The sequence below is a fragment of the Schistocerca piceifrons genome, chromosome 8 (assembly GCF_021461385.2).
Source record: "Schistocerca piceifrons isolate TAMUIC-IGC-003096 chromosome 8, iqSchPice1.1, whole genome shotgun sequence".
NCBI classification, from domain to species: Eukaryota; Metazoa; Arthropoda; class Insecta; order Orthoptera; family Acrididae; genus Schistocerca; species Schistocerca piceifrons.
In genome coordinates, this window is record NC_060145.1 from 225,904,788 (window position 1) to 225,917,824 (window position 13,037).

Sequence of the window (13,037 nt, forward strand, 5' to 3'; positions counted from 1 at the left end):
ACTTGTATAGATTTAATCTTAATTAATTGAACCTCGTCGCTTAGACAGTATTTATAATTAAAACAGGTCTGAAGATGGCGTAGGCCGAAACCGGTCGTAAAGTGGATAGAAATATATGTGATCAAGAAGGACTTGTGAAAATAAAAGTGCTCAAAATAAAATGATCGTGGACTCATATACAGACTTAATGTCTTCAATTGATAATAAATTTTCTGGAGACTGAGAATCTTATCTCAACGAATCAGCATGGTTTCCGTAAGTATCGCTAGTGCGAAGCTCAGCTTGCCCTTTTCTCACATGATATGCTGCGAATTATGGATGAAGCGCAACAGGCAAATCGCATACTTCTAGATTTCCGGAGAACATTTGGACCGGTACCCCTTCGAAGCCTGTTAAAGAAGGTACGAGCATATGGATTAGTTTCACAGATACGTGAGCGTCTCAAATATTTCTTAAGTTATAGAACCCAGGATGTGGCCCTGGACGGCCAGTTTTCGTCAGAAACAAGTATATCGCCAGGAGTGCTCCATGGAAGTGCGACAGGTCCACCGTTGTCCTCTACATAATATACAAATGATTTGGCGGACTGGGTGAACATCTTTTTTGCGGTTGTTTGCAAACGATGCTGTGGTGTAAGGTAAGTGTCGAACGCGAGTGACTGTAGGAGGACAAAATATGACTTAGACAAAATTTATAGTTGGCGTGATGAATGGCACTAGCTCCAAATGTAGAAAAATGAAAGTGAATGTGGATGATAAACCGTAATACTGGGATACAGCGTTAATAGTGCCCTGTTTGCCACAGTCACGTCGCTTAAATACATAGGCGCAATGCTGCAAGCGATATGAAACGGAACGAGCATGTGAGAATTGATGTGAGGAAGGTGAATGGTCGAATTCTGTTTATTGGGAGAAACATAAGTAAATGAGACCACATATAGGACGCTAGTGCAACCTATTCTTGGGTACTGCTCCTGTTTTTGGAGCCATACTGGGTCACATTGAAGGAAGACATCGAACCAATTCAGAGACGGGCAATTAGATATTTTACTAACAGGCCCGAGCGACGCCTAAGTGTTCCGGACAAGGTGCAGGATCTAAAATGAGGATTCTGGGAGTGAAGGAGACATTATGTACCAGGAACACTATTGAGATTATTTAGAGAACCAACATTTGAAGGTGACAGAAGATCGGTTCTACTGCCGCCACAGTATATTGCCCACAAGGACCGTGAAGTTAATATACGAGAAATTAGCACACATACGAAGGTACATACACAATCATTTTCCTCTTGCACTGTTTTTGAGTGGATCAGGAAAGGAGACGACTGACAAGGGTACGGAGTATACTCCACCACTCGTCGTATGGTGGATTGCGGAAACAGAAAAGAATCTTTGATAAGGATGGAGACATGTGAAAGTAGCAAGATAATACGCACTCCTTAAAAAAAGTTTCTTTATTCATGATTATATGTGAGGTGTTTGACCATCCGCTATTCAAGGTAAATGGGTGTAAGTGCAGACATGTCTACTGGTGACTGAGGACGGTGTACTGAAGAATATTGAATCAGTATTTAAGTCGATTGTAGACTAATAATTACGGCTATTATAATTCTTACTTTTTCTGTCACGATAGTAGTACCTCCACGGATGTGTTGTAGAAGTACGCCACTAACATTCATTTTCACCCTGTGTAACAGGTCAATTATCGATTTGTGTACGTGTGGAAGCAAAACGGATAGTATATACCGAAAGGCATAGCCACTTTGTTGTGCAGTTGCGACCATGGAGAAAACATGAATTATTGTTCGTGGGTAGACTGATGCAGAAGAAAAAACCAACACATTGATGTGTGTACGTATAAAGGTACCACATATAAAAATATCTGCATTGATAACTTCCACACCCTGTACATTCCTGAGCTACTCCTCGAACCAACATTTTACTGTCGTAATTTCTTTACTGTGATTTTATATAATTACAAATGGCATTCCCATTGTGAAGAGACGAGCCATCTGTCTCTTGTTCTAATCTATATAAAATGCACTACCTAGGGTGCTTACCTTGGACCTGTTCTGTCATCTAATGAATCAATGGCCACTTGGCCTAACTGCTAAATCAGCTTCTACCTGACCAGTTATTACATCACTGGCCTCTTCGCACAACTCTCGCAGGGACAGGTACTGTCCAAAACATTGCTAACTAGGATGATGTGTTGTCGTGAACATTACACTAAATGAAATATATATATATATATATATATATATATATATATATATATATATATATATATATAAGTGTGTGTGTGTGTGTGTGTGTGTGTGTGTGTGTGTGTGGGTGTGTGACATTTGTAAGACTGCTACTCATGCTACTCATCTATCAGATGTAGCACTGGCCACTCATAGGTGAAGTAATACTGTTCCTTCATCAACTGCTGTGTCCTAGACGCTGGCGCTTACTGCGTCCATAATTACTACTCACTGCCTCTATAAATGTTTACTACGTCCCATTTCTGACCATTTATACGATCCTTAAGTGACTTTTGCGACTTGGAACTGTGTACACACGACACTCTCCACTGTTTCTGGAATATTCAATCTACGTGTGGTAATATCCATGTGTTAGCAAAATCCAGAGAAGACGTTTCATTGTCATGAGTTTGGTGTCGACCCTCGACTCATTTGACATGGTGACAAGTGTCACCCATGTGTTGTGGCTATAGCAGGTTGTCAAATGATAAAGAGTATTCACCTGCTTCCGAAGGTGTTACCGTTTACAAGTGCTCTGGTTCTCCCCGTCGTTGTCGCGTCTGCCGGTACTGACCCATGGGTGCCTGCCAAGAAGTTCCGTTCAGCAACACAGTACCTACTTCATCAACAACAGAAAGGACTGATCCCAGTGAAACAACTGAGTGAGCTGTGGAGACAACATCAGAGGGGACAACTTCTTCGGCCGGCACTGTGGCCGAGCGGTTCTAGGCGCTTCAGTCTGGAACTGCGCGACCGCAACGGTCGCAGGTTCGAATCCTGCCTCGGGCACGGATGTGTGTGATGCCCTTAGGTTAGTTAGGTTTAAGTTGTTCTAAGTTCTAGGGGACTGATGGCCTCAGAGGTTAACTCCCATAGTGCTCAGAGCCATTTTAACAACTTCTTCAACCACAACAAATGCATCGACCTTAGCAGAAGAAGAAACAACAGTTGCTGACACAGCAACATATGGTTTAGTCACAACTGCTGAAACTGATTCTTCCACATCAGAGGAGACAAACGTGTCAACCTCAACGGCGTCGTAATGTTATCGCGTTGGGTAAGATAAGTTAGCACCACGACTTACGCCATCGCTTTATGCGTCACTCTAAACACGCAAAACGTGGGGGACATGGAGAACATGTGAAAAATGAAGAACATGGCTCTTTTGACAGATAACGTATTTCACAAGCGGTGTAACAAGAATGGTTCAACCAAATTTTAACTAACCATACTAACAATCTTTTACTTTTACGTGGATGAACTGAAACCTTGCAATTAGAAAGACGTAAAACACTAATAATAGGTTGGTTGATGCAGATATTGCACTGCAGAAGTGAATGCATAGCATGATGCTACGATAACAATTTAAAGAACCCAGTCATACTCATTCATGTCACTACATTACTAATCATGCACTAAACAATATTGATAGCAGTACATACACAACCACGGAAATAATAAATCTATCAGTCTACTGCAATTGCTGAAATAGATGTTTGTGAAGTAACATTACGTTATAGTGCCAGACTTTAAATAACAACCAAGGTAAATTTAGGAACATGAGATGTAACCAAGCCTATTCAAAATTGTAGCTCTCTGCAACATATTCAGGTTTCAAAGTCCTTAACTTGAACGAAAACCTGTCATCCAGGTGAAGTACTTTACAAAAGATCGTCGAACTTATGTAGACTGTTGCAATGTTGATGTGGACTTTGCGTGTTAGATTGGCATTTCCATGACCTAATTATATCTCGTAATCCAGGACCGTAAATTCCTTCATCCCGCATTAATATATCTCCTCCGCAATCACGACAAGCCCGATTTTTCATCCAGATAAAAAATTTCCATACCACTGAACTTCAAGCAACACGTATCATCACAGTGCCAGCCGCCCACAGAATACTACTCCACACCGGAACGGTAAAGAAGTTTATGTCTAGGTAGTGCAGTTCTCTTACAGCTATAATGAAATGTTTTACATGTTTTAGTATATTATTATGCATTTTGCTGTTCTGAAAAGTTTAACTTTTGGGGAGCTGATGACAAACATATTGCATTTTTCGATAAATGCGAACCTAGGAACACTTATCTCCAGAAGATGTGCGTCAGATGGATATGTAGTGAACATGATGGTTTATGAGACTCTACTAACTGTAATCATCAAACATAACATCTAACGCCTGTTACACTATAAAAAGTCTGTTAAGTCGTTCTTACTGTTAAAATACCTTATAACTTACCAGCTGATAAATGCTCCTGTCAGATTAAAAAAAAAGCCCCTATACTCTTCATTAATAGAACAGTGTTGTCAATCAGCAAAGATTCACAGCAATATTTTCTTGTCTGCTGTGAAATGAGGAGAAACTGAACGAAATACGTTCACTTTTAGAAATGTAGAGAAACGCAAACAATATGCACACTTTCAGCGCCAACAAGATGTTTAACACGAAGTTTTGTATTTATATAGGTTCTGTAGGTATCATGACGTTGCTCTAAGTGGCATATTATGTCCAACAGTGACTTGGTAACGACCTGAATTGCAAAGCTAATTTAGAATGAATTAAAATCTTTACTAGGTGAAAAATACGTTATATACAAAAATCCTTTACCAACATTGCTATTTCTAGCATACCTGATGTCTAAATAACAATGCTTCACAAGTCTGAGTAAACAATATAATTGTGTGGTCATTGAAAATTTGTGCAACTGGGTATGCTTCAGGGAAAAGCTGCAACCAGTTTTGAATTTGTGTATAATTATTCTAACCGGCCGCGGTGGTCAAGCGGTTCTAGGCGCTCAGTCAGGAAACGCGCGACTGCTACGATCGCAGGTTCGAATCCTGCCTCGGGCATGAATATGTGTGATGTCCTTAGGTTAGTTAGGTTTAAGTAGTTGTAAGTTCTAGGGGACTTACGGCCACAGATGTTGAGTCCCATAGTGCTCAGAGCCATTTGAACCATTTTTGTATAATTATTCTAATTGCGGAAATTATATTAGAAAGTTAGAAAATGTATAAGCAGTGATTCAGAATCGCAACTTTATTCAAAGGATAACGTCAGCAAAGAAGAAGGTTCGACTTTAATAGTGGAATAAATTACAATAGAACACCTACATGCTCGATCGTTCGACCGGCAGATAAATCACGAAACATTTCAGAAAAAAAGCTTGAAAAAAACCAAAGTTCCTAAGGTTATTGGTGTCAGAAACATAAATCTTAAATAAGAAATGCCGTAATATTTGAATAGTTCTAGTATCATGGTTGCGTATTCATTACATACAACAAGAAGTCAATGGCGCGAGTACGTACTGGTCTCACTTTAGTCACTGAGCAAGGTGGCGCAGTGGTTGGCACAGTGGACTTGCACTCGCGACGACGTCGGTTCAAAACCGCTCTCGGCCATCTTCCTTCCGATGTTCCGTGATTTCTCTAAATCGCCTCAGGCCAATGCAGGGTAGGTTCCTACGAAAGGGTACGGCCGACATCTTTCCCCATCCTTCCCTACTCTGATGGGTCCAATGACCTAGCTGTTTGGTTCCCTCCCCCAAATCACTTCAGTCTGCTAGGCTCAAGACGTAGGAACAAGATGAGTGTTCTAAAGAGCGTCCGATACATTTATGAGCTGTTATAAAAAAAAATGGACAACTACGTCTATAAACATGCAGCCTACGAAACCTCGCCTGAATGCAGCCAGTTATTACAGAGTTATAAGAAAGCGAATAAGTATGTCAATTTTTTTTTGTATGGAAATATTACACTGTTAACAATACTTTTGACATTCTGTAGCCTTCTGTTTATATCAGTTTATATGTTCAGCCAAAAACTTCTCTTACATACAATAGATATAGAATTGTGTTGTCTTTGATTACATAACAAGTAGGATTGAATATGGGCCACAGAAGTTCAAGTTGTTTGTTCGTCGGATTACAATCTAGTGAATATACATGAGTGCAGTCCATATTTGAGTCTGAGAAAAAAGTGTATATATAAATTTTTTATTACATCTAGCTGTGGTTGAGGCACATCTTTCAATGTAGCGTTCTTACAAATAAGTGTACTTTTACGCAAGATGTGCTGCCAGAGGTAGGGTTATTTTTAACCTTGGATTAATATTTTCTCTCTTACACCGTCTTTGGATCATGTTTAGCTGAAAACCAAAGTAAAACTGCGAACAGGGCCTTCAGACTGTCATGTCAATGGTTATTAAAGAAGAGTTTCGTTCTTTGGTGTACTTGCTTAAGTTTCACATTTGATCATCCACACATACGTTTTATTGCCACTACAGTAGAAAGTTTATTTTCTAGCGCAATACGTATACAGACATCAATGTCATTACATTGTAAGCAGAATAATATACATATTAGCTTTATGATTTGTTTGTAAATGCGAATTCGTTACAGTCATAAAACTTATACAGACACTGAAGAGCCAAAATATGTCTTCCTGCTTAACAGCCTGTTTGTCAATCTTTGGAACGAAAAACATCACTGATTCTGGGTATCAGGGGTCCGAGAGTTTGTTGCTAGGTTTCTGTAGGTACATCTACATCTACATGTATATCTACGTGATTACTCTGCAATTTACATTTAAGTGCTTGGCAGAGTGTTCATCGAACCACAATCATACTATCTCCCTGCCGTTCCACTCCCGAACAGCTTATTTTGTTTTGATGATCATTTCTACCTATGTAGGTTGGGCTCAACAAAATATTTTCGCATTCGGAAGAGAAAGTTGGTGACTGAAATTTCGTAAATAGATCTCGCCGCGACGAAAAACGTCATTGGTTTAATGACTTCCATCCCAAGTCGCGTACCATATCTGCCACACTCTCTCCCCTATTACGTGATAATACAAAACGAGCTGCCCTTTTTTGCACCCTTTCGATGTCCTCCGTCAATCCCACCTGGTAAGGATCCCACACCGCGCAGCAATATTCTATCAGAGGACGAACGAGTGTAGAGTAAGCTGTCTCTTTAGTGGACTTGTTGCATCTTCTAAGTGTCTTGCCAATGAAACGCAACCTTTGGCTCGCCTTCCCCACAATATTACCTATGTGGTCTTTCCAACTGAAGTTGTTCGTAATTTTTACACCCAGGTATTTAGTTGAATTGACAGTCTTGAGAATTGTACTATTTGTCGAGTAATCGAATTCCAGCGGATTTCTTTTGGAACTCATGTGGATCACCTCCCACTTTTCGTTATTTAGCATCAACTGCCACCTGCCACACCATACAGCAATCTTTTCTAAATCGCTTTGCAACTGATACTGGTCTTCGGATGACCTTACTAGACGGTATATTACAGCATCATCTGCGAACAACCTAAGAGAACTGCTCAGATTGTCACCCAGGTCGTTTATGTAGATCAGGAACAGCAGAGGTCTCAGGACGCTCTCCTGGAGAACACCTGATATCACTTCAGTTTTACTCGATTATTTGCCGTCTATTACTACGAACTGCGACCTCCCTGACAGGAAATCACGAATCCAGTCGCACAACTGAGACGATACCCCATAGGCCCGCAGCTTGATTAGAAGTCGCTTGAGAGGAACGGTGTCAAAAGCTTTCCGGAAATCTAGAAATACGGAATCAACTAGAGATCCCCTGTCGATAGCGGCCATTACTTCGTGCGAATAAAGAGCTAGCTGCGTTGCACAAGAACGATGATTTCTGAAACCATGCTGATTACGTATCAATAGATCGTTCCCTTGGAGGTGATTCATAATGTTTGAATGCAGTATATGCTCCAAAACCCCACTGCAAACCGACGTCAATGATATAGTTCTGTAGTTCGATGGATTACTCCTACTACCCTTCTTAAACACTGGTCGACCTGCGCAATTTTCAAATTTGCAGGTACAGATCTATCGGTGAGCGAGCGGTTGTATATGATTGCTAAGTAGGGAACTATTGTATCAGCGTAATCTGAAATGAACCTAATCGGTATACAATCAGGACCTGAAGACTTGCCCATACCAAGCGATTTGAGTTGCTTCGCAACCCCTAAGGTATCTACTTCTAAAAAACTCATGCTAGCAGCTGTTCGTGTTTCAAATTCTGGAATATTCCATTCGTCTTCCCTGGTGAAGGAATTTCGGAAAACTGCGTTCAATAACTCCGCTTTAGCGGCACAGACGTCGGTAACAGTACCATCGGCACTGCGCAGCGAAGGTATTGACTGCGTCTTGCCGCTTGTGTACTTTACATGCGACCAGGAATTTCTTCGGATTTCCTACCAAATTTCGAGACAATGTTTCGTTGTGGAACCTATTAAAGGCATCTCGCATTGAAGTCCGTGCCAAATTTCGCGCGTCTGTAAATTTTAGCCGACCTTCGGGATTTCGCGTTCTTCTGAACTTCGCATGCTTTTTCCGTTGCCTCTGCAACAGCGTTCGTACCTGTTTTGTGCACCATGGAGGATCGGTTCCATCTCTTACCAATTTATGAGGTATGAATCTCTCAATTGCTGTTGCTACTATATCTTTGAATTTGAGCCACATCTCGTCTACATTTGCATAGTCAGTTCGGAAGGAATGGAGATTGTCTCTTAGGAAGGCTTCTAGTGACACTTTATCCGCTTTTTTAAATAAAATTATTTTGCGTTTCTTTCTGGTGGATTTGGAAGAAACGGGTGATCACTAATCCCTGTATCAGTCATGATGCTCTCTATTAGCTCTGGATTGTTTGTGGCTAAGAGATCAAGTGTGTTTTCGCAACCATTTACAATTCGCGTGGGTTCGTGGACTAACTGGTCGAAATAATTATCGGAGAAAGCATTTAGGACAATCTTGGAAGATGTTTTCTGCCTACCACCGGTTTTGAACAAGTATTTTTCCCAACATATCGAAGGAAGTTTGAAGTCCCCACCAACTATAACTGTATGAGTGGGGTATCTGTTTGTTACGAGACTCAAATTTTCTGTGAACTGTTCAGCAACTGTATCATCGGAGTCTGGGGGACGGTAGAAGGAGCCTATTATTAACTTAGTTCGACTGTTAAGTATAACCTCCACCCATACCAATTCGCACAGAGTTCCTGCTTCAACTTCACTACAAGACAAACCACTACTGACAGACACAAACACTCCACCACCAATTGTGCCTAATCTATCTATCCTAAACACCGTCTGAGACTTCGTAAAAATTTCCGCAGAACTTATTTCAGGCCTTAGCCAGCTTTCTGTACCTATAACGATTTCAGCTTCTGTGCTTTCTATTAGCGCTTGAAGCTCAGGGACTTTCCCACCACAACTACAACAATTTACAACTACAATTCCGACTGTTCTTTGATCCAAGCACGTCCTGTATTTGCCATGCACCCTTTGAGATTGCAGCCCACCCCGTACTTTCCCGAGGCCTTCTAACCTAAAAAACCGTCCAGTCCACGCCACACAGCCTCCGCCACCCTTGTAGCCACCAGCTACGTGTAGTGAACTCCTGACCTATTCAGCAGAACCCGAAACCCTACCACGCTATGGCGCAAGTCAAGGAATCTGCAACCAACACGGTCGCAAAACCGTCTGAGCCTCTGATTCAGACCCTCCACCCAGCTCTGCACCAAAGGTCCGCAGTCTGTTCTGTCAACGATGCTGCAGATCGTGCACTCAGCCTTCATCTCGTAAGCAAGACCGGCAGCTTTCACAAATCAGATAGCCGCTGTAATCCAGAGAGAATTTCCTCAGATCCAAAGCGACATACGTCATTAGTCCCGACGTGTGCCACCACCTGCAGCTGGCTGCACCCTGTGCTCTTCATGGCATCCGGAAGCACCCTTTCCACATCAGGAATGACTCCACCCGGAATGCACACAGGATTACTTCCCCTCCTTAGCAGCCATATCCCGAAGGGGCCCCATTACGCGCCTGACATTGGAGCTCCCAACTACCAATAAGCCCACCCTCTGTGATTGCTCAGCCCCACTGCGGGCAGCAACCGGGGCAACCACAGCGGCAGACAGACCTGGGGACAGATAGGACGAGGTTGACATCCCCGTGATACCCAAGTCCGGCTTCCCACAGTGGTGCCTGTTGGCAACAGCCTCAAGCTGCAGGACCTAAGTCAGCGCCACCTGCAGCTGTGAGCGAAGCGATGCTAGCTCAGCCCTCATCCGAACACTGCAATCACAGTCCCTGTCCATTCTAATCGCTGTTGAACACAGTTACTGAAACACGAGTCCGTGCCTAGATAACGCAAGGGAAACACACAAAGAATGTATGAACTAACGTGTACACGGCTTTAGAATCTACGCACAGGTCACGTAATTTACGTACATAACGGGACACTGATTTGCGTACGCAGTGATGACGCCCAGTAGGGACCCACACTTTTCCAATAGGGTTTACATCAGGCGATTTTGTGCGCCGAGACGTCAACTAGTGCTTCTCAAATCACTGTGGCACGGTTCTGGCTCCGATATACAAAGAGTTACACTGCTGAAGGTGGCAGGGGTAAAATACAGGGAGCGAAAGGCTATTTACAATTTGTACAGAAACCAGATGGCAGTTACAAGAGTCGAGGGGCATGAAAGGGAAGCAGTGGTTGGGAAAGGAGTGAGACAGTGTTGTAGCCTCTCCCCGATGTTATTCAATCTGTATATTGAGCAAGCAGTAAAGGAAACAAAAGAAAAATTCGGAGTAGGTATTAAAATTCATGGAGAAGAAGTAAAAACTTTGAGGTTCGCCGATGACATTGTAGTTCTGTCAGAGACAGCAAAGGACTTGGAAGAGCAGTTGAACGGAATGGACAGTGTCCTGAAAGGAGGATATAAGATGAACACCAACAAAAGCAAAACGAGGATAATGGAATGTAGTCAAATTAAATCGGGTGATGCTGAGGGGATTGGATTAGGAAATGAGACACTTAAAGTAGTAAAGGAGTTTTGCTATTTAGGGAGTAAAATAACTGAAGATGGTCGAAGTAGAGAGGATATAAAATGTAGACTGGCAATGGCAAGGAAATCGTTTCTGAAGAAGAGAAATTTGTTAACATCGAGTATAGATTTAAGTGTCAGGAAGTTGTTTCTGAAAGTATTTGTATGGAGTGTAGCCATGTATGGAAGTGAAACATGGACGATAACCAGTTTGGACAAGAAGAGAATAGAAGCGTTCGAAATGTGGTGCTACAGAAGAATACTGAAGATAAGGTGGGTAGATCACGTAACTAATGAGGAGGTATTGAATAGGATTGGGGAGAAGAGAAGTTTGTGGCACAACTTGACTAGAAGAAGGGATCGGTTGGTAGGACATGTTTTGAGGCATCAAGGGATCACAAATTTAGCATTGGAGGGCAGCGTGAAGGGTAAAAATCGTAGAGGGAGACCAAGAGATCAATACACTAAGCAGATTCAGAAGGATGTAGGTTGCAGTAGGTACTGGGAGATGAAGAAGCTTGCACAGGATAGAGTAGCATGGAGAGCTGCATCAAACCAGTCTCAGGACTGAAGACCACAACAACAACAACAACAACACTGCTGAAAGATGAATCGCCGACGGGAATGCATCAAACATGAACGGGTGCAGGCGATTCACTGCAGTCTTCCCATGCAAGCGTAGTTCAAAGTCTCCAACTGCATAATATTGCTCCCACCACACTGTGCCTGTTGCTCGCTGCACGTTTCGAGCCGCCGTTCATCTCGATGACGGTGTCTGTCGAGATTGTCAGCTACCTAGTGTAGCAATAATGTGATTCTCCCGAAGAACTGATACTTTTCCATTGATCGACGGTGGACCCCGATGATCCCATACCCTTTGCAGTTGTAACTGACGGTGGCGTTGGGTCAACATGTTAACACGTGAGGGTTGTCTGCTGCAGAGCTCCATGTTCAACAACGTACTATGACTGGTGTCCTCCGTAACACTTGTGCATGTACGAGCATTGTGCTCTCTCGATAGAGATGCCAAAGATCACCATCTATCCTGCTTTTCAGAGTCATGGACGTCCAACCACATAGCACCTAGTGGTAGTTTCACTGTCCTTCTGCATCTCTCCATACATGCTTACGACTGTATCACGTTAACATTCGACCAACTTCGCCGTTTTCGAGGTACTCGTTCAGAGGCTCTGCATAATAATAGCAGTAGTCAGCATTATAAAAATTCTTTTAAGGTGATTAGCTGGGTGTAGGTGTCCTTAAATCAATTTTCTATGGATATTCTAGAAATAACTTCCGTAAGTGAGTGAAGAAAAGTGGAATTTCAAACTCATATTACATCCCATCTTCTCGAAATTTTGCTACTTATTTTCAGCAAACGACTAGCAATTTGGATTTTTGTAAACCCTAATACTATTCAGATAATTTTGAAGTCATCACAGATTAGCCACTTGTGTTCTTCATAGTGAGATACTTGAAAACAGTACCTTCATGTTCTAGTACTCCTCTTTCAGTGGAACTGAATAGGCCACATACACTCTCCCATAATGCAGTACCACGCCTTCCGGATTCTCGTTGGTGAGCCTAGAAAAAGTCCCCAATAGGCAGGATCTTGTTCAGTGCCATAGAAGTGCATTAAATCTTTCACGTTACAGCAGTAAACTAAGGAATCGCTGTGTGAGAATAAAGCCACTAGGTCTTTCTCTCTATCTGTACCATGAGTAATGTGTTACTGGTTCCGGAAGATTCATAGTTTTTCCCCGGGAGCCACGTAGTTCAGCAGATTCCTGAGGCAAATTTAAATCTCCTACTAGAACATTAAATTTACTCAGAGAGAATAATTGTGGAGTGAAGTCGAATTCAGGCTGGTAGCCATCACTATAATCTTCGATAAATGCGTCAGCTTCATTTTCGTCATCGTCTTC